We start from the raw sequence: 26,306 nt of genomic DNA, 5'->3' as shown, positions 1-26,306 counted from the left end.
GAATATTCTGGAATATTCTAAAAATGTCTTTTAGAAAATATTTTAATAAAAATTAGTAAAGAAGTTTGTAAAAACTTTGAAAATTGAGAAAAATGAAACGTGATTCCAAACTTTCAGGCGAGTGTATGTCACAAAAATGGGCATATTTCCAATAGAGGTTTAGAATGGTACTCCAGATCTTTTGATACTGTAGTGTAATTTATAAACTGGAGTTTCTACTTTCTTCTCAGCTTCGTGCATTTTCATATGAAGCCTATACAGCCAGTGATACTGAATCATGCATGTGAAAAAAACAAAACAAAAGAACGCATTCCTGCTAAAAGTCTCTTCCTCTTCCTGAAGAAGTGATGATTTACATGGCTGATATATACCTGGACAGAAAACACATATTTCAAACCAGACACGAAATGTCTCTACAAAGAAAGCGAGGCTAAAACGTTTCCTGCATCCCTTGAGATTAAAAAAGAAAATCAGATGGCCTCCAAATTTTCTCTGATTGGAAGAAGCAAAATGATTATTTTTTTCCATCTTGCGTATCTTAAAGCATTGACTTCTTCAGAAACCAACCAACCGAAGCAAAACAGAGAATATCGGATAGTCGACGTGATTTATTGAAGTCATCGAATGACGCATGGTTTTCATCCTACATCTTGAATGGATTCTTGGATGTCTTCTCTCTCTCCCCACTTATCTTTAATATACTTTCGTGATGAACTGCCAAAAGCTATTTAATCGATAACAAGGAATTGGATTTCGGAGAGAGATGAAACATAAAAATGTAGAATGAAAAGTAAGAAATACACATTAGAAGCACGTATCAAAGATTAAAGAGAGGGAGATCATATTAAAAATAAGACAAAATTCAAGATGGAAAGTAGATACGTAAGCCTATTAAAACGGTTAAGCTATTTAACTGAGAAAAAGACACAAAAAAACCTTTTAAGTATTTTTCGAAAACAATTCATGTATTGTACAAATTCTTTTGAAAACAATTAAATTATATCAGCAAATCTGTTTTAAAATAATTAAATTATTTTATAAACTATTTTAATTATTTACAATTTAGAATTGAATTATTTATAATTTAGAACTTACAGTTTTTTAAATTTTTAATGAATTAATGAGCCGTCTTTTACAAAGTCTCACCATTCTCTGTCTCACAGACGTCGTTCAGTTTCTGCTGCACGCCTTTTCTGTTGATACTTCCATGGGCCCTGCTCATCTGAACTGGTGTATGTAATTCTACCACTCTTATCCAAACCACTCCGAACACGCACCTCAACCAGGGCAATATCCATTCACTGTCCAATCCAAATTCACTGAACCAACTTTTCCTCTTCCTCATTTATCCCTTCTAGTTCTGTTTTGTTTTCTGGAACAACCTTCCTTCACGTGTATTTTCCGAAAATTGTAATCTACAGACATTCGAGTCTAATGTCACCAAGTATCATCTGTCTTCTCAACGTTCAGCCCTTACACGGTACTCAAGCAACATAGGTTCTTATGGTTTTTGTGTTCGGAGTTTCATAAAAATGCGATATAATAATTCTGTCACTTTCTGTGATGGAATGATAAAGCTTTTCGACCACCGGGATAAATGTGCAACGTTTGAAGATCATTAGAATTAAAAATAATAGACTGGCTGACAGGTTTCTGATATAAGCCATTTAGAAGCTATGTAGAAATTCAACCTAGTTGTATTCTTGTCCTTGTAATCAGCAGTTTAGACATCCTGTCATATATTTTATGAATATGATTTGCTAAACCATGAATAGTTGGCTTGTCAGCGATATTAATCATTCTCGTTTCCTTCTTCTGTTTCGCCAATTTCTGAAATCCCTATAATTCTCATTTATTAGTTTGGAGTGGATTGCCCAAGTTTTCTGATTGGATGTGGGGTTTTCTTCCAGTGACAAGACGCTCGTCTCAAATAGGATGTTGCAGTATTTTATTTCTAAACAAAAAGAAATAAATGAAATACCTCTTCCAACAAGAATGGAAACAGAAATAATGATTAAAGAGTTTTCCCCTTAAATTCATCGCTCTTACTGTGAGACAGAAAAATGTACGCTACTCTTGTTCACACACATAAACCAGTAATTACTTTTGCTTCTTCGATCTCACTGCTATTTCTGCCATAAGTTTTATTTTCTTCCATCGACTTGCAGAGCTTAGAGAGTTATCAAAAATAAGATTAAAAGCGCATGCGCAATAAGTGTCTGTTACACAGTCCGCGTAATCTTGAGTATTTAGTTGCTTCGGGGAGATTTTATGTTCATAAAAGGTTGTAAGACTAATATATATTTATAGGTTTGCTTCAGGAAAGATGGAAAAATGCCGCAATTTTCTCCTTAAACAAAATGAAAGAAAAAACAAAGGAGAAAAATAATAAAGAAATGGAATGGTATTTTGTGTGATCTGAACAACTCAATAAATCTTTGATTAACTTCAGTCCATGATGTATCTCAGAAGCAAAAGTATAAAAAAATTGTACTTTGTCTTTTAAATATTCGGAAGCACACAAATTATTTACTTACAAACAAACAAAACAGAACTCCATTCAGAGTAAGAGAACACTGCCGGGCAAGATGACACACTGAGCAAATAAAGTAAAATTCCCTTTGTCATCTGTTTTTAAACAGATGACAAAGTTATTGTCAGAGAAATTCTGACTGAGTGTACAAAACTCAGCCAGTTAGTTAAAAGCAGTAAAATAAAGCCGATATTTGTTTGCTAAGCGTAAACACTCGGATAAAATATGGTATTCGTATAAACCAGTGTCTCAATTCTCACACACAAGAGGTTCATTATCCCTCAGCAGAAACGAGAATCTTCTCAGATACAGTACTAAGTGGGACAATGGCAGCAGATCCATTGATAATTTTTAACGAGTCATCAGTAAGAGAGACAAGGATTCAGATTATTCAGCTCGATGGATGGATGTCTACTTGCTCTCTTCACCATCTGTCTGCTTGCACAGAGATTCTCTCCGTCCTCTGTCTGTTTGAATCTCTGCTTGCACAGAAATTCAAACAGACAGAGGATGGAGAGGGAAACCAGACAGAAGCGGGGCTTTCCCTGTTTTTAACGGAGAAATCGCATAGTGACGGAGGAGCAAGCTAGGGTGCAAGGAGTTGCCCTGGTGACTGGGCAGCATTGTCTACCATAATGCTAGATCTCTAAAGTCTCGCATACCAAAGGTGCAGTTGACAGTCTAATATGTGTGTTATACATATTTTCCCATCGTAGCTCGAACACAAGATGTCCACTTGGGGTGATCTAGCAAAAATTTTAGGTTAAAGGTAAATAAAATTGCATACGCATAAACAACAGAGACAGCTCATTTTCTTCGACGTATAGACTCTGCACAGTAGATGTTCTAAATGTTCAGTAGCAATGTTAGCCTGGTGGTCGAGTGGGCCTAGCCCTCGGCATACGGTGTTTCCAGCTGGGGTATAAAACTCGGCCCCATAATCTAGCTCAGGTCGACAAGTGTACAATAGGTCCGAAATAGCATACAACAATCTACATCCCAGTTGTTCAATGAAATGGCACTTTAGAAGTTTAGGCGCCTCTTACACTTTGCCCTAAATAAATCATCAACAAAGAGCGCACTGTTTACAGGGGGACGAAACTGTCCACTAATAGAATTTTACAACAAAAAACACAACGCTTGGAACTGATCCTCGGGGAACTCTCTCTCCTCTTAGCAAAAGAATCGAGAGAGAAAGGATGCGAAACTAATTTGGAATGATCGGTTTGATAGAAAGTTTTTTTATCAAAAACCGCTATAACTATTTTGCGGAACGAAAACTCCAATTTCCGGGAGCAAACGCCATGCTACCCTAGCCTGAGACCGACTAACTCAGCTACAGTCGTGAAAAAGGCTCATAAAAATTCCTCGCGACGTTTACCGGATTCCAATTCAGGTCTTTACCATCCAGTATGGGGAGGACGGTGATTATAATAAATGTATTCCCCACGAGGGCTGTATCCTGCAAAGGAGGCTTCTAAAATACCTCATTAAGCAATTATTGGCCATGATTTCCAGAATATTCTACTAGCTGCTGGTTAGAGCTGTAAGGTCGACAGCTTTTATGGATTTTGGATCATTTCTTTGCTTAGGGAAGATAAGCACGATTGCCTTCTATAAGCCAAGAAATAACTAAGTGAAACTGTAAACACAACAACAAAGCATAATGTTGTTCTTCATGATGAATTCTGTTGAAAAATTTATTCTGCTGATGAAGCATGTTTAATCATCACGTGATATATGGTATCTGGCCGTGCAACGAAACAGAGAGAGACGCTTTAAAGTTCCTTCCTTTCCTTATGGATCTCAAAGTCATTATAGGACAGTTTAAATGACTGTTTTTCATGTCAAACGACCAGAAACTTTGCATAGTACGTTGTTTTAGCAGATAATTTAGATAAAGTTTCTCCAGGAGAATGGATATGCAATTGCAGTTGGGTCGGCAATTGCACATTCATTATGTTCTTGTACAGAGTTTTGTATATCATCACAGAGAACCATGGCGGAGATGAACTACCGTTTAGGGGTCGCCTTACATAAGACATAACACATGTCCACATTCATTATGTTCTAGGATCGATGAAGGGTGCAATGTATATTTTTCCATCATACTCCTGACTTTTTCCCAGACTACTTTGTAGATGGTTACCCGGGTGATGAAAAACCTGAAACAGATCCCAGATTCCTTCTGACGTCTGACGTAAGGTACACTGGCTCATGAACGTTTGAAGGATATCAAATTAGCATTAGTGGCATACTGTCGAAATACCCCATGCCTTGTTTTTTTTTTCTTTTCCTGTTGTGCATTCTTCTTTCCACCATAGATTTGGAAAAGGTGGAAACCGTAAGGATGTCTTGGAATTACAATTACTGCTAATTGGATAATACTTTCAGTAATGTACTTCACTTTTGCATTTATTAGCTTCTGGCTGACTTCGGTGGTGTTAAACGTTGCCAAATATTTAAATGCATTCCAGTCATCCTGATCAATCTTCCACTGAATCCTTATCTTCTACTTTCCATTTACACACGGGAAGGAGAGAAGGAGATCAGATGGAGATATCAGTACCAGTAAACGTACTGGTAGGCATAAAGAGTGATCTGGAATTTATGCAAACCTAGATAAATCAACAAAGAAAAAAAAATATTCTACGTATCGATGTATCTAGGACATCTCACTGGCAGTAAAGAAAGGGCAAAATTTATTTGACTGCTTGAAGAAATAACCAACAGAAGTAGGTGTGGATGAGGCCTCAGAGGAGAAACAAAGTTAAGTGTAGTTTCGAACAGATTATTAGAATGAAATCCTATCAAATTGCAGCACAGATAAATGTTGTGGAGCATGTAAAGAATCAAATGGTATTTAAAAATAACTGCATCTGCTGCTTAATAATACTCGTACTTTTGAAACAAAATAGAAAAGAAAATAACAAATGAATAATATTAAAAAAATCTACCTAGTTTTGTATTTTATCCAAATATAAATTATACGAGTATTATGGAAAGCCTTCTCTGGCCCTGTTTCTTTGCTATTTCCAAAATTAGTGTATATAGCTGAACAGGACAATTTGAAGTAGCCCAACCGCCATATCCCAATGGCCCCAATCCATGATCCAAATGGCCAGCAACGTGGAGAAGAGTTCATTGAGAATCATCGCGCATCAAGTGTAAGTGAAATTTTACAAGTTTGCCATGGCAGGACGTATGCATCCAGGACAATAATGCACGTAATCTCCAGTTCAAATGAATATGGGTGTGGTCGGATTAACACTATGGGGAATTTAGAGTACTAAAAATAATCCTGCCTGATTACGCAGGAATGTTGCAATATTATAACTACAGGTAAATGGGATCACTACTTCCAATTGTAAAGAGAGATATCAAAAATAACCAAAGATAATTTACTTCTATGACTTTCACCTAAATAACTCATGAAGTTACGAACTCGCTGAATGAAAATAAATTGCTATCACCTGCGACTGCAACCTACTGTCCTATGTATTTTTATGTTCCCATTTAATTTTATTTAAGTACATTATTTTCTTGGAATCGTTGTGAATACTGTGACCATTATGCACCTTCATGTAAATGACATTTAAAATACAACAATTCTGACTTGGAAATGTACACCGTTCAAGGGACAAGATTATATTAATTTATACAAAAAAAAATAAAATTTTACTTAACCTGTACACCATCGAGTGATTTGTCATGTAAAGTTTAAGGAACCTTTGCTGAAATAAATGATTATAATAAATAAAATGTGTCCGAAAGTCCTCTCAAGGCTCAAATGGCATCTCAAAACAAACAATTCCAGCAATGTGAAATGTCACAACAGGAAACTGAAGGAAGGCTATAGGCAAGAACATTGGAAGCAACAGAAAAATATCTGCACATGATTATAACACTTGAAATGGAACACTCATCAGTAGCAGATATTTCACCAATAATAAAGGGGACTCTATGCTAGGAAGCCTGGGATTTGTTTTCTTCTAACCCAATCTCACGGGATTGCCTGTTTATGACTGGAGTACAGAGCACCGAAACTGGTATACTAAACAGTGAGGGCTGTTCTGTTGTCTGATGAGTTATGATTCAGTCTGAATAGCGATACGATTCTGAGCGGTGTTCGAACTGAAAGGAACGTGGTGGGCAATATCAGCACTCCAACATATGTGAAAAGGATATCTTTGTTGGTGGGAAATAATGGAGTAGAAATGCATCGTCACTAATGGCGGCACTCCCCTTCATGTCTTCTACAGCGGAACCTTGACTGCTTGTCGATATAGAGATGAAATCTTAGAGCTCTATAGAGGCTGTTCCGTAGTGCAGTTTGTCCTCAATTCCTTTTTATGTACAATAACGCCCTTCCACATACCCAGATGATTGATGAAAATCTGGAAAGCGAATATATACATCTTCTAGGTCGCCCAGACTTGAAACTTATAGAATATGCCTGGGATACTTTGGGAAAGCGACAAGTTGCATCCCACAAAGACTCCTACATAAGCTAAAATATGCCCTTACTCTATTTACCTTCTGAATAACCTTTTTGATAGCACGCAGGTTCAGTGGTGTCGGGGTTTTTCATATAGAGGTGTGAGATGTGATCACAGCTTGTATTAATTCTTGTGTAACATTTTATTCAGAGCATAAATACAATAATAGGCATACAATAATATGAAGTTTAGTAGTATGTTTTTATTACAATTTGTAGCTTAGATAATACACTTTCTATTTATTGCATTATAATTGAAGTATTTATGTCCGTTAAAAAGAAAACTCGTCTTATTTATTGATTCACCCTCGTATGGATTTTCTCTGATCTCGGATTCCTACGTTGATCAACATTTTGAAATGAGATCACTCACTCTTCTTTGCCCTCGTGGGTATCACAGTCAGAAGAATAGCCGTCCTCCCACACCGGATGAAAAAGACCTGAGTTCGAGTTCCGTCCATAACAGGAGGAATTTTTATGGACCTTTTCCACAATGTGGCTGAATTAGTCGGTCGTAAGCGAGGGTAGCATAGTTTTTTTCTACTGGAAAACCGGGTTTTTTTCGTCCATCAAACAGAAAATCGACCTCAGAACACATGCAATTTATAGACAGTAAACTCAACTGATATTAAATTCTTCTTTAAGTCCGTTGTATCCTAGAGGATTAATGTGCCCTTTCTTTCTCTCCAAAGGTTGCTGACGATCACAGTTTAAACCTAGATGCTCAAGTCGGGGAATTTTAATTGAAGCGAATAATTTTAATTTATTAAGAATTATTTTCTTCTGGATTTCCAGCCTTCAGAGACCTACTCAATTCCTTTCGACTTCTTAATGCTATGAAGTAATCGAACAGATTGAAAAATATCATCGTTGAGGTGAAATTAATTTCTATTCTTATAAAAAGTGCTCATAGAATAAATATAATCCTACTAAAGAGGGACAGTAAATCGCACCACGGTTAAGAAATTTTAAAGGGATTTTAAAAATAATTAAAGTGAAGTTTAATAAATGCATTTCTAGTTGAACGAATCTACTAATCAGTAAAGCACTGTTCTCGACAAAGAATTATTCATAAACTACAGCAAATCACGCATCTACTAGTATCACCTTAAAACTTAAAATTTTAAGTACGCTTAAGTGGTTTGTGGGGTTATCAACAATCCTATTGAGACATAACAGAGAAACTTTCACCGCACGGTTTATTGCAAAAAAGGAAAAATCTACCCTGTGGGAAGAATGCATAAAAAGGTATTTTTAACGTGAGTAATCGGCCACTCATGGCTTGTATAACAGAAAGAAAAATGCAGGGCTGTATTGTGGTTCCTTTTCCTCATTAAGCAGGCCAATTTATTTCCATCGTAAACATTATAATGTGCAGAATCTTTTAACTTTGATAATTGTCTTCCTGAAACGCATAATGAAAAAAAAAGTGAACTTATCAAGCACACTTCGCAAAAGAAAGATTTCCTTGGTGACGTGGTAAAGAATTTTTTTTCCATATCAGTCATCCTGAGAGGGTTTCTACCATATCAGTCATCCTCTATGTGATCGACTGAAAGGAACTATATTCTTTTGGAGTTATGTTGATCAAGTACACTAATCTATTATACATTATGAAAACTGTTCTTAATTGTTCACAATGTTCTCATCGAGTTTTGCATCTACAAAGATAAATTACGCTAGTTTACAAATTTAAGTTTGTTCATTGGGGTTTGAATTTCAAAAGGTGTTACTGCTGAAATATGTTGCTGTGATTTCAAATATGACTTAGATTTTTTTCTATCACATCCAGATACATCACAATTTAAGAAATAAAAAAGTATTGTTTTTACGAAAGTCTATAACTTTATTGTATTTATTAATGACAAATTGATAGGATTACATTTTCATATATCAAAAAATACGTAAATAATAACGAGTATTATTCAAAATTTTGAAACTTTCGTTAATCAGATCTTCGTCTCTTTGTTTGAAAAGAACTTTAATCGTTTTTCTTTTATGTACAGTGCCAGGTTTCTCTCTTTTTATACACCAGCAGTATCGGCTGGACCTTCTTATGAAAAATACTGTATAAACTCCCTTTCACGATTTTTGTACCAGGAAAATGATGTACCTGGAGCAAGTAAGTTCTTCGCTTGAAGTCTGGATCCCAGAATTTCAGCAGCATACTTTGGAAGACTAAAGTCCCTTACTAAATCGTTCAGTTCGACTTGCGTGAATTGCTGTGGCGTTTAAATTTTTTTCTGGTTGATAACATTCCTCTTCACTAATGTCTTTAGGTTCTGCTCCGGTGGAAGAAGATGTGAACTCCAAAGTTTCTGGTGAAGGTTTTGCAGGTAGATCAGGTCCATGCGGAACCGGTCTTATGGCTGACGGTAGATCTGGATATTTGATGTCCTTTTTATTTTTTTGAATTGTAACCTTTAAACGTCACATAGCTTACTATGTGACGGCATGGCTTACTGACTCGCGCCACATGGGAACAGCAAATGGCAAGCACACCCTTTTTCCTTGACTCCATTTTCTAAGATGTTTAACACTTGTATGGCATACCTTATGCGGTGCCCACGCTTTATCCTGATCACTTAGTTTTATGTCAAAGTATGCATAATATGATTTTTTTGCAAAATCGGTAATATTTCGGCTCTGCTGCAGGTACGAATATACTGCGCTAATAAGAAAAAAGAAGAAACAGCTTTGGGAGAACCTGGTCTCCACTGTTGGAAATATCTCCAAGAATGGGAAAACCGAAATCAACTCAAAATATCCCCCACAAAAACAAACTCCATTCTACTAAACGGATCTTAGGCGGCCTCCGCAAATAAAAATTGGGCAGGAAACAATGAAATTCTCTAACAACTGAAATACCTAGGCGTGATATTGAGACAAAACCTGTCGTTTTAGGATCATCTGAAATATCTCCGTGAAAAAATAAGACGCTAAACAGCCATGGTTGCCAGGGTCACGCGTAAAGAATGGGGCTTAAAAAAGCGAGTCCTCAAACTGTTCTACAAAACTATCTTCACTCCGATGTCACCTACGCATTCGGCGCATGGTTTCGAAAAACTACAATAGCAGTAAACAGACGTATCACAGACCAAATTCACAGATCTATCCTCCTAACCATCTCCGAAGCCTGCCCCACGGTGAGTACCCATGCTCTGCAGGTGCTCGCTGGCACTCTCCCGCTGGACTTAGAAATCGTACGTCGCGGCCTACTCTACTACCTAGACAAAGATACCCCACAGACTTTTCTGGGGTTCACTATAGACCTAACCAGCAACAGAAATGTGGAAAAGAAGAGGATACAAACTCATCTGCAGCAGGCATGGCAGGAAAGGTGGAGCACCTCTGAAAAGGAAGACATCACAAAGAAGTTTCTACCCAACCTCACCAAACTGGCTCTCCTCAGGTCTACAGGTAACTTGCCTCTTAACTGGACACGGAGCGATTAATGTCAAACTGTCTCTACTTGGGATCCAGGATAATCCAACTTGCACTTGCGGGGAGGGCTGAATAGCTGGCAGCATCTCATGTATTACTGCCGGCGCTATGAAGACCTACGTGGTGTTTTATTCACCAGGATCCACTACTTATCACAGGGACAAGAACATCACCTCCTAGACACGAAGGAGGAGTATCAAGCCTTCTCGGATTACGCGCAGACACTGTTCGCGAGGAGGAAAAACCAAATCGCCGCAGCCCACAACCCACTACTACTATAAAGAACATCTGTTCTTCAGCTCGCTTGGACTGGAACACCAGAAATGATCCATCCCCAAGAATTAGAAAACTCATCCTGAGAGGATATACATAGACCGTGCTTGCTGGTGGTGTCCAAACTCAGACACCCCACCAGCTGAGTCTATGTGAACAAGACACATTCCTGAGAACTGCAAGGTTTAGGAAATAAACCACACTAAGGTAAAGGGCTAACACGGACGGAACCCCAGTCCTACAGTGGCAACTCGGACATGACATCAGATTGGACACCACCTATGTATAGTTTTACTGCAGACGCCTGTTGGCAATCGCATCAGGCTCCCTTGCCTGGTGCCTTTCCACCCCACCTGCGCCGGTGGGAGGACGGTCCTCCTTCCGGCGCCCCCTACTTTCTCCTGGTGAGGCATGGACCTGCCTCACTGACTTCTCGGGTTGCCTACGCTATCATCCCCATATTTCTACCTTAACCCCCCAACCTTCAGTCTCCCACTCACTCTATCTTTATGCCAGCGAATGTCCCACACACAAAAACTTATGTCCAAATTACCGTTCGCCCATATTTTGGCCTTTATTATGCAAGCGGTGTCTCCCTCACGTAACGATCATCAAAATGGACGATGATGGATACATGTATCGAATATACAGGGTGTCACAAAAATACACGGCATAACTTCAGGAATGAGTTCCTCATATGTAGACAATAAAAATATTTTCTATCAACATAGTTCCCTAAATGTTGGTTCCCGAGTTATTAACCGGAATGTCTTATCTCACGCAAGTGATTTCCTTCACCACAAGGTACGGACAGAATCTGGTGGTTTTCCATTCCGACCATGCACTCAAATCAGGAGCAAGTGGATATGCACTTTATGTACGGTTTGGCATACGGAAATGCTCTGGAGGCTCGTCGTTTGTACCACGAAAGGTTCCCAGAACGAAGATGTCCAGACAGAAAAATGTTTGAAGGTATCCATCGCCGCCTTTGTGAACATGGGACCTTTACACCTCGTGCTGCGGACAGAGGACGACCAAAATCTACGACTCCTGAAGTAGAGGAGGATATTTTGGATGCTGTGCATGCCACTACTGGAATCAGCACACGCAGAATAGCAATGCAACTGGCTGTTCAACGTTCGACTATTTCGAGTGTTGCGAGAACATCAAATGTATCCTTACCATCTGCAACGGGTACAGGCCTTGTCACCAGCAGATTACCCTGCACGAGTAATGTTCTACCAGTGGTTCTTGCAGCAGTGTGGTACAACTCCTCACTTTCCTGCCTTAGTCATATTCACAGATGAAGTACAGTTCACACGAGACGGAATCCAAAACTTTCACAATCAGCGGTTCAGCCTCAACATCTGGGCGGGTGTTTTTGGTTATAAGTTATTTGGGTCCCATCTACTTCCAAACAAACAAGGTGTACAGAAACTTTCTGGAAAACAACATGCCTGATTTCTTGGACAACACACTACTGATCATTCGTCAACAAGCACACTTCATGCCCAACCCCCCCCACCCCCACATTTCAGCCACCTAGCCCCCAATTACCTGAATCGAAGGTTTCCTGGTCGGTGGATAGGGAGAGGTGGACCAACTGCCTGGCCTCCACGCTCAGCTGATTTAAACTCACTAGATTTCAGCTGATGTGGAAACTCTCCGCAATCGAATTGTGGCAGATTGTGAGACAATACGAAACATGCCAGGAATTTGGCATCGTCTTCGCGAGACCATGATACGTCGATATGAGGCCTGTATTCAGGCAGAAGGTGGACATTTTGAACAATTACTATAAGGTGATGTGAACAGTTAAGTGTCATAGACAGACCTTGAAAACTTGGAAACCAAGCATTTCCGGAATTATGTTGATATAAAATATTTTTATTGTCTACATATGATTCCTACTCATTCCTGAAGTTATGCCGTGTATTTTTGAGACACTCTGTATATGGATCTGTCTGTATGTACGTGCATATAAAAGAGCGCGCGCGTGTTTTTTTTTTTTTTTTAGGTCCTAGCCACTGAAATCTCTGCAAGTTAGGTGGCAGGAACTGCCAGAGTGAAACTACTAGGTTCCTGGTCTGCCTCCACGGAATGAAGGTGAGGCAAAGTTGGGCCTCAGCAGGGTTCCAGCGGCTAAACGACCAGATGAACAACGGTACATGACACTAAACATATACGATATCTTTGGAAGAAGAACGAACGAAGACCTTACCCAATCGTTAGGTAGTGTTCCATTTAGATATATTTTATTGAACATTTTAGTTAGATATTTCAGATCTTTAAAAACATTTTTAGGAGTTCATAATGCCAGATAAGAAGGGGGAAATTATAATCACAAATGCCACAAAAAGGTTCTGTTCACATCAATAAATACGAAACCTTTTATTTATCTCCAGGAGGCATAAAAATAAAGAATTGCGCCAAGTTGTTGTTCCATGTGGGCCATTCTAAATCACAAAACTGCTATATGCACATAACCTTTTGTGATGGTGCAACAATTGCTTTATCCACATAGGAGATGTAGGAGCAGTGCGCACCATTCAGCAAATATGGTAAGACATTACTGTTAGTTATACCGGTACTGGAATTTTCTGCCTAATGCGATAAATTTAAAACTGTACTCCATATTTTTTAATGAAGGAGGTAATCAGCCAATATCTTAAACGTTAATCCTTTAAAAATTCATCCGGAAAAGGAAACCGATTCTAGTGAATTTATGTTTTCAGAATGGTCTATCGAACGTCGTGGCTACCTTAAAGAGACCAAATGTTTTCGAGTAGGAAATCCAATCTTGTGTATTAGTCTTATGGGTGTCTTCTCTTTACAAACTGAACTGCAATCCTCATCAAAGCTATCCATCGGCTCCGCTGAGCTCGTAATCTTCACGTTCATGTGAAAACAAGAGAGACTTATCAATGAAATTTCATTTGATTCTCCGGTCTTTACCGAATCCTTCGTATCCAATAAAATCGGTATTAGAAATCGGACTGCCAGAGTAGGTCTACAGTATAAGGCTTTGCTCTCGTCCTCGTAGATCCGCCTTTATATTTCCGAATCCAATTTCGCCATGCGGCCTCTTACTAAGACTAACGGCAACCAATAAAGGAGGCAGGCCACGTGAAAATGCTGTAATAAGAAGAGCTGGAGGTAAGCAGTTGACGCGAAGAAGGAACAGAAATGTCGAAACGGACAGGACACATATGGTGGTACAGAAGACAACAGAGAGAGAGAGAGAGATATTTGTTCTTTTAAGGAGAGTTTCTGGCTCATCCACCTTGGTATAGTCGCGTACATTCCTATAATATATATTTTTGAATATCTTTTATCCTATATCAATATATCTGTATAATGTGCGCGGGCCTATTTGAATGTTATCAGGGATGAAAAAAACGAAAGCTCACAGGAGTTTAAGTTAAGAGTACGCTAAGCACCAACGCAACTAAGGCTATGAGGTGTCAGTGTACTTGCTTGCATTCCTTGATCTGTAATTGGATGCATTCTTGGGTTGGTTGATCTACTGTTTTTTTTTTGTTGTTTAAAAAACAGCAGATGATTGATCAAAGTTTCCGGAAAAAAACAAAACCATGCTACCTTCTCTTGGGACCGAATAACTCCTCCACATTGTGAAAAAGCCGATAAAAATCCTTTGCGTCATTGGCGTAATTCGACATCAGATTCTTGATGAGATGGTTCCGATTAAAATCTGAGGAAACATCTATATAAGCACTCTGGATAATGGTTCTCTTGATTGTAGTTGGCCTCGATCGACGATACTAGTAGAAAATCGGTTTCTCGAAGAAACAGTTGTGGTAGGCTTGGTTGGTGGAGTAAAGGAGGAAACTGAAACTAGTGGTCGGAGATGCCACTTTTAAGCATGGAAGGGCACAGTTGAATGGGACATCACGTTTTAGATTTTTACTTTGACGAGGATTGGATTTGTTGTCTTTTTTTTGTCGTCCACCACTTCTTGGAATGAAGGCAGCATTTGCTTAGGAAGAAATCTATCAGTAAGCGCCAACCACTTTATGTTGGCTAATAGTTTTGCTGATGAACGGTCCATAAGGCAGAAGAATCTGTTGCCATCTTAATAGTGAACAGCAGCCTTCTCTCCTCGATGTAGGATTGCAACTTTCGCAAGTGTAAAAGAGGAAGAAAGCATAAGAAATAAAGGAAGAAAAGAAATGGAGAAAAAGAGAAAAGTCGCGGGAGAATAGAGAGAGATAATATAACTGGTTAAAAGAAAGAAAATTGGAGCGGGGAAGAAAAGAAGAGAACAGGTAATGTGAAAAGACGAAAGAAAGAAGTAAAGAGGCGGAGGAGGAGGAGGAGCAAACAACCGATAGCTATTTGCTTCTCCCCCCACCTCAAAGAAGAGCTGTCGCTCATTTAAATTTAAAAATTTATCTCCTTTGATGTTCCACAGAAATGGGAAACATAATTAACGTACTCTGCTTGTTTCTTTCTTTCTATTAGATTCAGTTTTTTTTTTTTTTTCATTCCTTCTCGGTCTCCTCATCCAATCGCTCATTCCTGCTTTTTCACTCCTACGCGTATTTCTTCTGTGTATATTTACATTCAGTATAAACAAAGGATTTCACAGATTTTTCTGTTTTCTCAACGTCCTTGTACCTGTTTTGATAAAGAAAGATAAAAAAAATGAGACAGTGAGAGAGATGTGAGTAATAAGATACTGTGTGTGTGTGTGTGTGTGTGAGAGAGAGAGAGAGAGAGAGAGGTAGAGAGAGAGCTAAGTGCATTGCTCAAATTAACAGGTATTTTATAAATGAGATGGTCTTCAGTCAACCCTATGTTAAACAGCAACGCTATAATGCTAAGCGAATTCTTTCAATCTGGTCTTTTATATATTCATTTTACAGGCTGTTATAGTAATGTTTAAGGAGCATCAGCGACTAAGGCCATATTGCTCCGTGTATACTGTCTGTAAATTGCGCGTGTTCTGTTTTCTAGACGAAATTCCCGCGATAAAAAAGCATTCTGTCCTCTCCTGAGACTGACTAACTCAGCCACGTTGTGTAAAACGCCCATAAAAATTCTTAACGTCACGGACAGGATTCGAACTCAGGTCTTTTCCACCTGATGTGGGGAGGACAGCGATTCTAACAAGCGTGCTAACCACAAGGGCTATTTTACAGGCGTATTTATTACTTTTATTCTTCCCTTCCCTTCATCTGATATAAATTACAAAGATAAATAAAAAGAAATAGAATAGAATTGTTACCCTTGTTATAAATGGATTATGAATATAAAGCCCTTCTCCCCCAACGGAATTTAGCAATCCTTTGTGTTGATTTATTTGGTATATCATCTCTGGTAGGGTGTTCGTTTCCATGTAACTACTAATGACCTCTTAAAATAGCCTCCCAAATATGCTTAAATGATGGTGCGGTGGATTTGAGTAGCATCTTCAGTCGTAAGTGAAGGTGACATGCTGAGAAATAAAAAAAAAAACTTTTAAACACAAGTAGTGTTTAGCAGAATGGTTACTACCTATCAGGATCAATTCTTCAGTAGAGACTCTTTTCTCTTTTTAGGAATAATCCTATTTATTCTTAAGAAAGAATCTCCTTTGTCTCTATCATTAGAGCTTCTCTAAGCCAATTTCCCCACTAATTATAGTTGTTATATTTCGCAGGATATATTCCCACTTGAAAATAATAAATGATGTTTGATAACGGGAACAAAAGGCATTTCGAAAAATCTTCTGACTGTAAATCTCCACCATTGTTATCTAAGATGCATCCATTAATATCTAATGTTATTTCATCGAGCAGCCTTTCAATTCTTTCTTTCTTCAAGGCATCCTTGAGGTACAGAACTTGATATTCACAAATACTTACCTGGGACCGAATAGCGGACGAGACTGAGATAACAGTGAAGTAATGACACCTTAAAGTCCCAAGTGACTCTGAAAGAGACAGTAGTGCTCACTTAATGTCAGAGGCAACTAATGGGGTGGTCGCCACCTAACGATGCTGTCACTGTTGAAGTATTTCCAGAGAACACATTTTTCCTTTTTACACAGTATGCGCCGTGAGGAAAGAGAACTTTTTCGACTTCGGCCTTTCCACACGGGATGCGCTGCAACCGAAGTAAAGAAAGGTGTTGCAGTTAATGGACGCGATTTGAAGATATTCTGATGGGATTCTGAAAGGTGAAGATAGCATTAAATGACGATCATAGATCCTGATAGACAAATGGATGCCAGAGACTGATGGAAAGATGGAGCGGTATCGTCAACACACCTCGGGTCTACTTTAACGAGATTTTAGTAGAAACGAATATGGTATCAAAGCCCATTCGGTGTTCAGCTCTACCACGCATATAAGTTTCTGTTTGGAATTATATTGATGTCGAACTGAAGTTAAAGATAGGGTCCCTGCTGGATAGTGAGAGTATAGCGTCACTGCCCTTGAAAACTTGAAAAGACCTTGTTTGATTCCCGCCAACGTAAAAGTTCAGAATTTAAATATAAAAATAAATAAATAATCTTTTATTGCACGCAACCAAATATAGCAGCAATAAATAGTTATCAGAGCCTACAGGACTATGGGTTTGAAAAGTTAAGAGTATATCAACATACAGTTAGTAATAACAATAAGGAAATTAGTGGATAACAGTTATAATAATTATCTCTCTATACATTAAAAAAGTTTTCCTCCTAGTGATATTTATTCGAGCCAATGGGAGAAGAGGGTGAGGCAATTACCTCACTACAAATGCAATTAATTATTGACAACTGCCTCCATAACGTTCACCAACCTCGTGTACGTGATTCACTGTCTAACAGTGATGTTCCATTGTAACGTTTTTTTTTGGTATATTAATGAATATTGTATATTTGTAAATACTGTGGTTTAGTCTTTTGTAAATATTTTAAATTACAAACCATTATAATATTAATTTCAACAACTACCCATTTCAATTGTCCAAATTATTCGCTGTATGATTCCTTTCGCTTAAAAGGTGATACCTGTGCATATGTCTGCGCTGATATTCCCTGCCAAAGACTCAGTAATTTGTAATCTCTTCTTTTTGTCTCCTTTGGATTAAAATCTCTCTAAACCATTCTGTCAACTTCATCTGTTGTCTTTATCGTTCTCCCAACTCTATTAATCACTTGAAATTCTTTGACTTCCTCTCTTTGAGACTTGAAATTCTCCAGTCCAACTTTCTTAAAAACAGTGAGGTAATTTTCCTTGGTGATTTTAATGTCTCGACCAGGACCTAGCTGGTCGAGATGCTGAAGCTTTTGCAATCACTAATTTGATTTCATTTGTTCATTTACCTACGAGAATACCAGACAATCCTAACTACGCAGCCAATACGATTGATCTTTTTTCTCGCAAACAACCGTTCTAAGTACCTCTAAGTCGAGTTGAGTGGTCTTGGTTAGTTCAATGGTTTATTCAAACAGGGATGTCGAAATAAATTAGAGGCTTTGTTGAATAAATAGTTCAGATGAGTAGCCCCATACTTCAAAGAGGACATAAAACATACATCTCTTTAATTTCAATAAATGTTTTAACAAAAATTTGTTAAATGTTTTATCAAAACTTTATAATAGAAAAGACTAAAAATTAAAACGTAACTCTCTAATCTTGGCAATTCTATGTAATTCACACTAGGGAAACGTGCAAGTTTAATTTATTTAACGTATAGTTAGTTCTGTACCGAATCTAGTTCTAATCGTTTCGAATTCACGCGTGTTTTAATCGCTCCTTTCTTTACATATATCGCGTGTCGTCATGGCTAAATAAATCACCAATGTTTCATATACGATTCTTAAGAATTACAACATCCTCTAGGTTAGTCAAGGAGGCTAAAGGTCAACAGCTACAGTGAACCTTCATTCTCGTCGTTAAGTGATCACAAGCTGGAGCACCCTTTCTTCGTATATAAAAAAAAAACCTTCCCTCATCCGTGGTGCTGACAGTGAGCTGTGTGATTGTCGCTTAGAGAACCTTCTTTTCACTACCACAGAAATGATCATAACTCCAAAGTGATAGCGTTGCATGAGGCTTATGGCGCGTAATGAAAAAAAACTGTCACACTATCCGTCTTCGTTTGTATTGGTCGCTATATCCAGCAGCTAAGAGCTTCTCTGCTAGTGCTGCTTCTTTTTAAATATTAACAAGTGATTGTCACAATGCATCACTGTTGAGGTACAGTCTCGTCACCAAGTACACATGGAGCTGTCAGAATAAGAAACATTAGGTATGTGATGCGTTATCCTTTCTTATTCTACTCAACAGTTTCTGGTGAGCAGGGATGGTGGTTTGACACGAAAATAATCATTTTGCGTCTAAACATCTGGTTTATAGATTACGGATTTGATTAATGGTATTTTTTGTTGCTAAAGTCGTAACATTTAGAGAGAGGAAGAGTCTTTCATGTTTTGAATGCGTTATTTTTATTAAACATCGGAACTGCACAGCTTAGACTCATCGTTGCATGCCATTAATGATTTACAAACTTCAGCTATTAACGGATCAAGAGGCTGGCGCCACATTGCGAATAAGTAACATTATACTCTTTTCTTTAGAGAAATGTTATTTATTCTCGGTGTAGTATGTAGGCAACTCGTAGTGAAATAATTCTGTCATTCCATTATGTAAGAAATGAACGTGAACCTTATAATAGTCAGAAATGCAATCAGTAGAGAGAGAGAGACAGAGAGAATAGTATAGAAAACATGGACAAAAATAGAAAGATATCTTTCAAAATGGAATGGGCACGAAAGAAAACAAAATTATCTTATAGATACATCTACGAGGTTTCTGTGTGCACTCTATTCCAAGTCTTTGTAACGATGTCTTTAACCTCCCTAGACAACCCTTGTAATTCGTCTGTCGAGGCCTCTTTCTTCGTACTTTTTCCTTACATCACAGCAAATATCTGACCCTATCCATCACTTGCCAGAGAAGATTGAGAAAGACTTCCTGCCACATTGAATTTCTCGACAGGCGACATCTGACAGATATTTATTATGACCCAAGATGGTGATATGTTGACAAGAAATGGAGCAGCTGAAACGTAGTTCCCTATTCCTAAAATTATCAGCAATAAATGTTTCTAAGTGTATATGATATTATTTTGGTCATAATTTGGTCCTTTGGTTTCTATTTTTAGTTTAATTTTTGCTTCAGATCATTTTCCTGGTAATTAAGCTGAAAAAGGATTTCTTATATGCTATCGAGACGGTCGATAAAGGTAGCCTAAAACGCATCACGTATTCATTAATCCGAAATAGCGGCGAGGAAGCTGTAGATTCTTTTTTATACTGGCAGTAGTAAATAGACCAGATTTAAAGCAGAGATGTTGAACGAGTTGTGGTATCCTTCACCCAATTTTCGAGAAAGTAACAATTTTCAGTTTTATTGATATAAGATTCATTAAAAATTAATGTAAAAAAAATAAAACTCTTTTACTCTTCGGAATGATTCTCAAAATTAACTTTATTCCCTATTTTTATGACATTTTCATGTCTCTCTCTCTTTTAGAAAAATTAAATTTCTAATAAAGTAGTGAAAACTGAAAAAAAAAAAAAATACTTTTTAAAATACGCCCTGAATTTTCTAGATTAATTATTCATATGAACTCACTTGCGTGTTAAACGAGCTCTAGAATTTATTTTTAAAAGACAGTTATTTCACATAGGCGTAACTTTGAATTGGTACCTTTCTTTCATATTAAAGAAACGAGGGTGGTTCAGAGGAGTACAACAAAACGGCTCAGCCGTTAAATCCCAACGTCCAAGAGAATCTAAAGCTATTAAAAAGGAATAAAAAAATTTTACATCTTAAATCTATGAAACAAAAACATTAAATATTGTAATACTGTATTTTACTGCACTTGCTACTTCTATAGGGCTGAAAAGATTGAAATTTTGCCCTATCGTGTAGCAGCACCGAAAACTATCTGAAACTTTTCAGAATCTAAAGAGCTCCAAAGTACCCCCAGCTGGTGGTTCAGATGGCACTCCTTAGTGATGTCTCATACACGCATCAAGCTGGTGGAAGGTGATGAGGATCTTGCATCCCTGGCATTGAAAATATTTTAACTGTTGGCAAATACCATCGGACTGAGACCTTTACGCTCTAGGGCCATACATGGAAAGCGTTGTTCAATGGATATTGTCCGTTACTTCCAGTCCATTAAATTGACGTGAGTATAAAGAGAGGGTTCACTGTATGTTGATTATATGATTACTCGACCGATGCTCCTTTGCTCTCTGTGGTAGGAGAGAGCTAACACCATCACCAAAACTTACACCATCTCTGGCGTTTAGACAGTTTGTACTACGATGTAGAATATACTACACGGTTTTAGAGGAGACACCAGGTGCCGCTTGGCAATGAACATTATATCCTATTCCTAACTTGCAGAGACAGGTTCTTCAACCAGTTCCTGTACCAAATCATTAGACCAAATATATAACCTGTCCAATTCCCTCCCCACGCCTAGTGAATGGAAAAATCTCTACATGACTGAACATATCGGTTTTTAAAAGATTTGACACCCTGCCTCTGGTAACCCCCCTTTGGCCCATTGCCAAGGGACCATGCGGTAGGAAAATAACCAAATGTGACTGATGGGAATGAAGGCAGACTGCTACTGCCCTCATCTTAACATACGTATAACCAAAACAGACTTAATTCCCTAACTTGACAACACTCACGGAAAGGACTTTAAAGAGACTGATATAGACATGCAGCCAGCGTTACCTGCCAGCTAGAAAAAACTAGTAAGCTGTAGGTTTTCGAAGTATGCTAGAATGAATGAAGATGAATGAATGAGAACTAGAGTGAAAGGATGAGTGAATTTAAAGGTGAGAGTATGAAAGGAAATGCTAGGAAGGGTGAGTGAATGATAATGAATGACTCTGGGGATGAATATGTGAGAACGGGTGAGTGCTGAAAGAGTAAAAAAAGATTAAATGTGGAAATTGAGTGAAATTAGTTGTGCGAAAATAAAGGAAGAGTGTGAGTGTGTTGGGCAAATGACTGGAGTCTGAGTGAAATGGGCGGTGTGAATGTAAGGGTGAAAAAAGTGTGTGTGTTTGGATGACTAAATGAATGTGAGAAACAGAGTTCGTGCTGAATGTATAAATGTCGAAGGCAGAATGTAAAAGTATGATAGGAAGTTTGTTCAAAAAATTTTAGCATAATTGTTATATGAATGTGTGTGTTTATGTTTCATTGTTCAATTAGATATGTGGATAAATATTCTTCTAAATTTGATTATTTGCATGTCATTTAAATTAGTGTGAGCTTTCTCTAAATCATTTACTTGTTCAATTATTGCTTTGTTTTAAATTGACAGCATACCCTCTGACGTGAATGAGAATGATGGATGAATGGAACAAAAAAAAGTATCAAAAACTTGTAAAATATAAAAACTATAAAATATTTCCTTTAAATGTACGGTAAAAAAATAAAATATAAAAAAAATTGTGTGTGAACAAATGATATAAATTGGATGTTCTATTCCAGCCTCTCCACCAGATAGACGGATGGCCATGGGAACCTTATGGACCCCAAAGTCATCCATGCTGACACCATGCTGTTCGCTGTTCCTATCTGGTATGGTGTTGGCCTGAGCTGTGCTGGTGGAGTGTTACACCTGGGACCTTCGTCCCAGGTGTAACACTTCACCAGCACAGCTCAGCTGCTGTCATTAGGCCTTCCCAGCCACGCTCCCTTGCGTGGTCCTTAGCCTCCACTCTGGTGGGGCTTGGGCCTGCTCCACTGACTTGGAGGGTCATCTTCTCTATGGACCCCGTATCTCTGTACTTCCCCCAGCCTTCAGTCTCCTCTCCCTCTCTAACTTACAACTAGCGTCCGAATCATCTCTAAATTGCTTGAGTCCTACCCCCAAAAACTTAATAACATCAATTCGCATAACTAATACTTCTTTTGGCTGACCCCTACGTATAACGTTTTTTTTTTTTTTAGGTCCTAGCCACTGAAATCTCAGGAAATTATGTGGTAGGACCGCCGGAGTAAAGAACTATAATACTGGTGTACCTGGTCTGCCTCCACGGGGTGGAGTGTGGGTAACGTTCGATCCCATTAGCTATAGGAAGAACGGTGCCACGACACTACACATATACAAAATACATATACCTTTAAACCTCTGAAATTGACAGTGTTCTGTTTCACACCCACAATGTATACTACGCGGAGAACCCTCGGTGCTATTTGACACTAAACAAACACACACACTCTATCCTATTCCTAAATGGATAACTTTAAACAAGAGGTGCAGCTTAAAAAAACATCTTCAGTATTCTTAGCGTCCTTTATCATTTTGACATACATTCTAGCTATAGGCATTTGTGATTTGTCTCGCCTTGCAATTCCATTTAAAGTAGTTTCCTTAAGATGAATTTTGGGTTTAGAGAACTTCAAAATGCAATAATTCTTCCCTGTAAGTGATATATTTGAATTTTACACGAGTCTTTATAAATTATTATAGCTTACAATACAATAAGTAAATAAATACAAAATGTATAAACTGATTTTATAATTGTTTACATAGCTCACTGTTTTATTTTTATATGGGTATTAAATTAGAGCGTGCACACTGAGCAAATTAAAAATAATAATTTCATTTTATGTTTACAAAAAATTCATGTAAATCTTATGAATCCAATTATTTTTTTTGCCCGGGATTCCTTCTGACACTAAACGCTGAAAATGTGGTGGAGAAGGTTGTTTGTTGTTTGTGAGGTGACTTAAAGAATAAAATTACTTATCATTATAAAGACTAACGAGATTAGGATTGTAACCGAAGATTATTGAAAAATAAAACACAGAAAAGGTAAAATAAGAAATTGTTGTGCCACTGGAGTTACAGAGATGATGAATTGGCCAGTATTTATTATTATTTTTTTTTTGAATATTGCTTCTGGTCATGATAAAAAGTTAGTAACATTGAATTTCATCGAATTCACCAGAGAATACTTCAACCTACATGAGGCGTGGAGTAATGAAATACTAAGCAGATGGTAAGAAAGAAAGAAAACGATCGATTCGGAAAGAGATCAGAGAAAACTTTCTGCTGGGACATACATAAAAATATGTATTACATTTTACACAAGATGATGTATTGTAAAACAATCGCTAACTCACTGCAAAAGCTTTCTGATACGTTTTTCAAAATTCTGAGGCTCTAAGAAGTCTTCCTGGACTGCTTATTCTGCTATCCATATCTCTCTCTCTCTCTCTCTCTCTCTCTCTCTCTCTCTCTCTCTCTCTCTCTCTCTCTCTCTCTCTGCACTTCTTAATAGATACATTTGCGTAAAGTCAAGTAGAAGTTCCTGCGAAAAAATAAGTAACAGTGCAACCAAAAGTTAGAAGCAAACGCATTCCGTATCATTAGTTGCTATGGTTACCGGATGGAGCGTGTTTGGATGAAACTAAGAGTCTGCTCTGCAGGATCTGTTAGAAGGACGATAGAAGCTTTAAACACACCGCGGATATCTGAAATCCCCGGTATGGTCTTTTGTATTTTCTTGAAAGCTTTTTAGAGACATTTGTTTACTGAAATAAGAAAAAGAAAAAAAAAAAGTAGAAATAAGTCTTGATAAATGAAAACAGTTTCCCATTTTCATAGCAAAGTCATTTCATTTGTGAAGCATTGTTGCTTCACAGCAACATGTCCATTGTGAGCTTCGACAGGTACAAATAAATCAAACTCATAAAAACAGCGAGGCAACTTCGGAAACCCATATTAGAGTCTTCACACACACACACACACACACGATGGATGATGTATTGATGCTGCCTTACCATAAATAGAACCATTATTGATTATGAAAATTCCATTACCTGCAGCAAGCGAAGGAGACAACGATCAGAAACATTTCCCCATTACACCTTCCAGATGATGGTGAAAAAATAAAAGTAAAAAGAAGCGTCAATGAGATATTGAAAATTTGGAAATCTTAAGTCACCCTATAATAACGGTTGAAGGTGGGAGGAGTGTAAAAATTCTAATGAAAAACTAATCATAAGGTTGTATAATAAATGATCATTTTGAAAGAGAGAGCATTTGTTAGACGTCACTACTCACCTGCACTTTCTCAACGAAAAAAAAATTAAATAGCAACTGAAAATATCTTTTTATGGATATCTTTGGAAAAACATAACACTTTTGAATTCTCGAAGACCTAAACTGTGTGTAAAAGGCTAGTTATACCAAACTTTAATTCATATTTAAACACTTAATTAAAATTAAATATTCAATTGTTATTCAAAATTAAAGGTTCGATTAGAGTATAGAGCATTACCTAACCTACAAGATAAAAAAGACATGTCACAATAATGCTCATTTTTAAGCATGGTTCTTACAAGTGGTTAATTTTGTGAGGGCATCATTGGGCTCAGGTGAGGTAACTTTCAGTTAAGCAATTGGAAATGTATCACCAATGCACAAAGGAGTTTTAAGAGCTGTATTTACCAAATGGGTAAGTACTGGGGAAAAAAGAGTTCAGCAAAACATTTGGCTCAGTCCACAAGAGAGATAACTGTTTAAGTTGGATCATGTTGAACTCACAGGGAAGATTTTAGGACGGATTGCAGTGTGGCTGCAGGACAGGAGACAGAAGGTTGTGATTAGTTACTATTAACATTTGGCTAACGTTATTAGTGAAGTTCCAAGAACAGGGCATAGGTCCACTATTGTTTTTTATTTTCTTATATGATATCGGTGAGTGGATAAAGGGCAAGATGTAAAGACTGGAAGAATGGTTAATGATCAGCGCCAAACAGCATTTTCCTTCAGGATGATTTGGTTAGGCTTCAGATTTGTTCAGAAAAGTGGTATCTACGCTTCAATGCAGCCAAAAGTAGTCGTACACTTATGGAATGGCCATCCCAAAATAACGTATACACTTGGTGGGGGCTGAACTAAAAATTCTGTGCAGTGCAGACTAGGAGGGCCTATAGTGTCCTATCAATGATCGTTCGAGGGGAAGCCATAATCCCGGTATAAGGCAATTGTACGACTGCACTTGAAATGCAGTATCTAATAATGGATGCTGCTCCTGAAAAAAGACATGAAACGGTTCAAAAAGGGCAGATCCGCTTTGTGAGATCTGAAAACGGATGCCCGTATGAGGATACTTCGAATAATGGACTGCGTGCAGAGCTTGGTAAACAGAACCTTGATTGAAGTATATAAAATACTTCAATCAAGATTTTGAGAAAAGAAAGCGTAATGAATCTGAGTGAAAATTTCACTGTTCTAAACATCATTAAAGGCCATAAATTCAAATTACGGTAAAAGAGGTTCAGACTTGATTGCAGAAAGTTTTCTTTTAGCCAGGGAATTGTAATTACTGGAATACGTTACCGCCGTGGATACTCGAGGCGGATTATTCATTTATTTAGGCTTTTGCTGCACCAGTAAAAATATTAATAACACTCAATGATCTGTGGAAAAAAAACTTGCAAAATTAAAAGAATCGTAACGTTTTAAATGAAATATTCTCATTGATCGGTTCAACATATTAATTAAGAGCGA

This window comes from Mastigoproctus giganteus, chromosome 9 (genome assembly GCF_048544385.1).
Source record: "Mastigoproctus giganteus isolate SK-2022 chromosome 9, ASM4854438v1, whole genome shotgun sequence".
Lineage (NCBI taxonomy): Eukaryota > Metazoa > Arthropoda > Arachnida > Uropygi > Thelyphonidae > Mastigoproctus > Mastigoproctus giganteus.
This window is presented reverse-complemented; position numbering follows the sequence as displayed.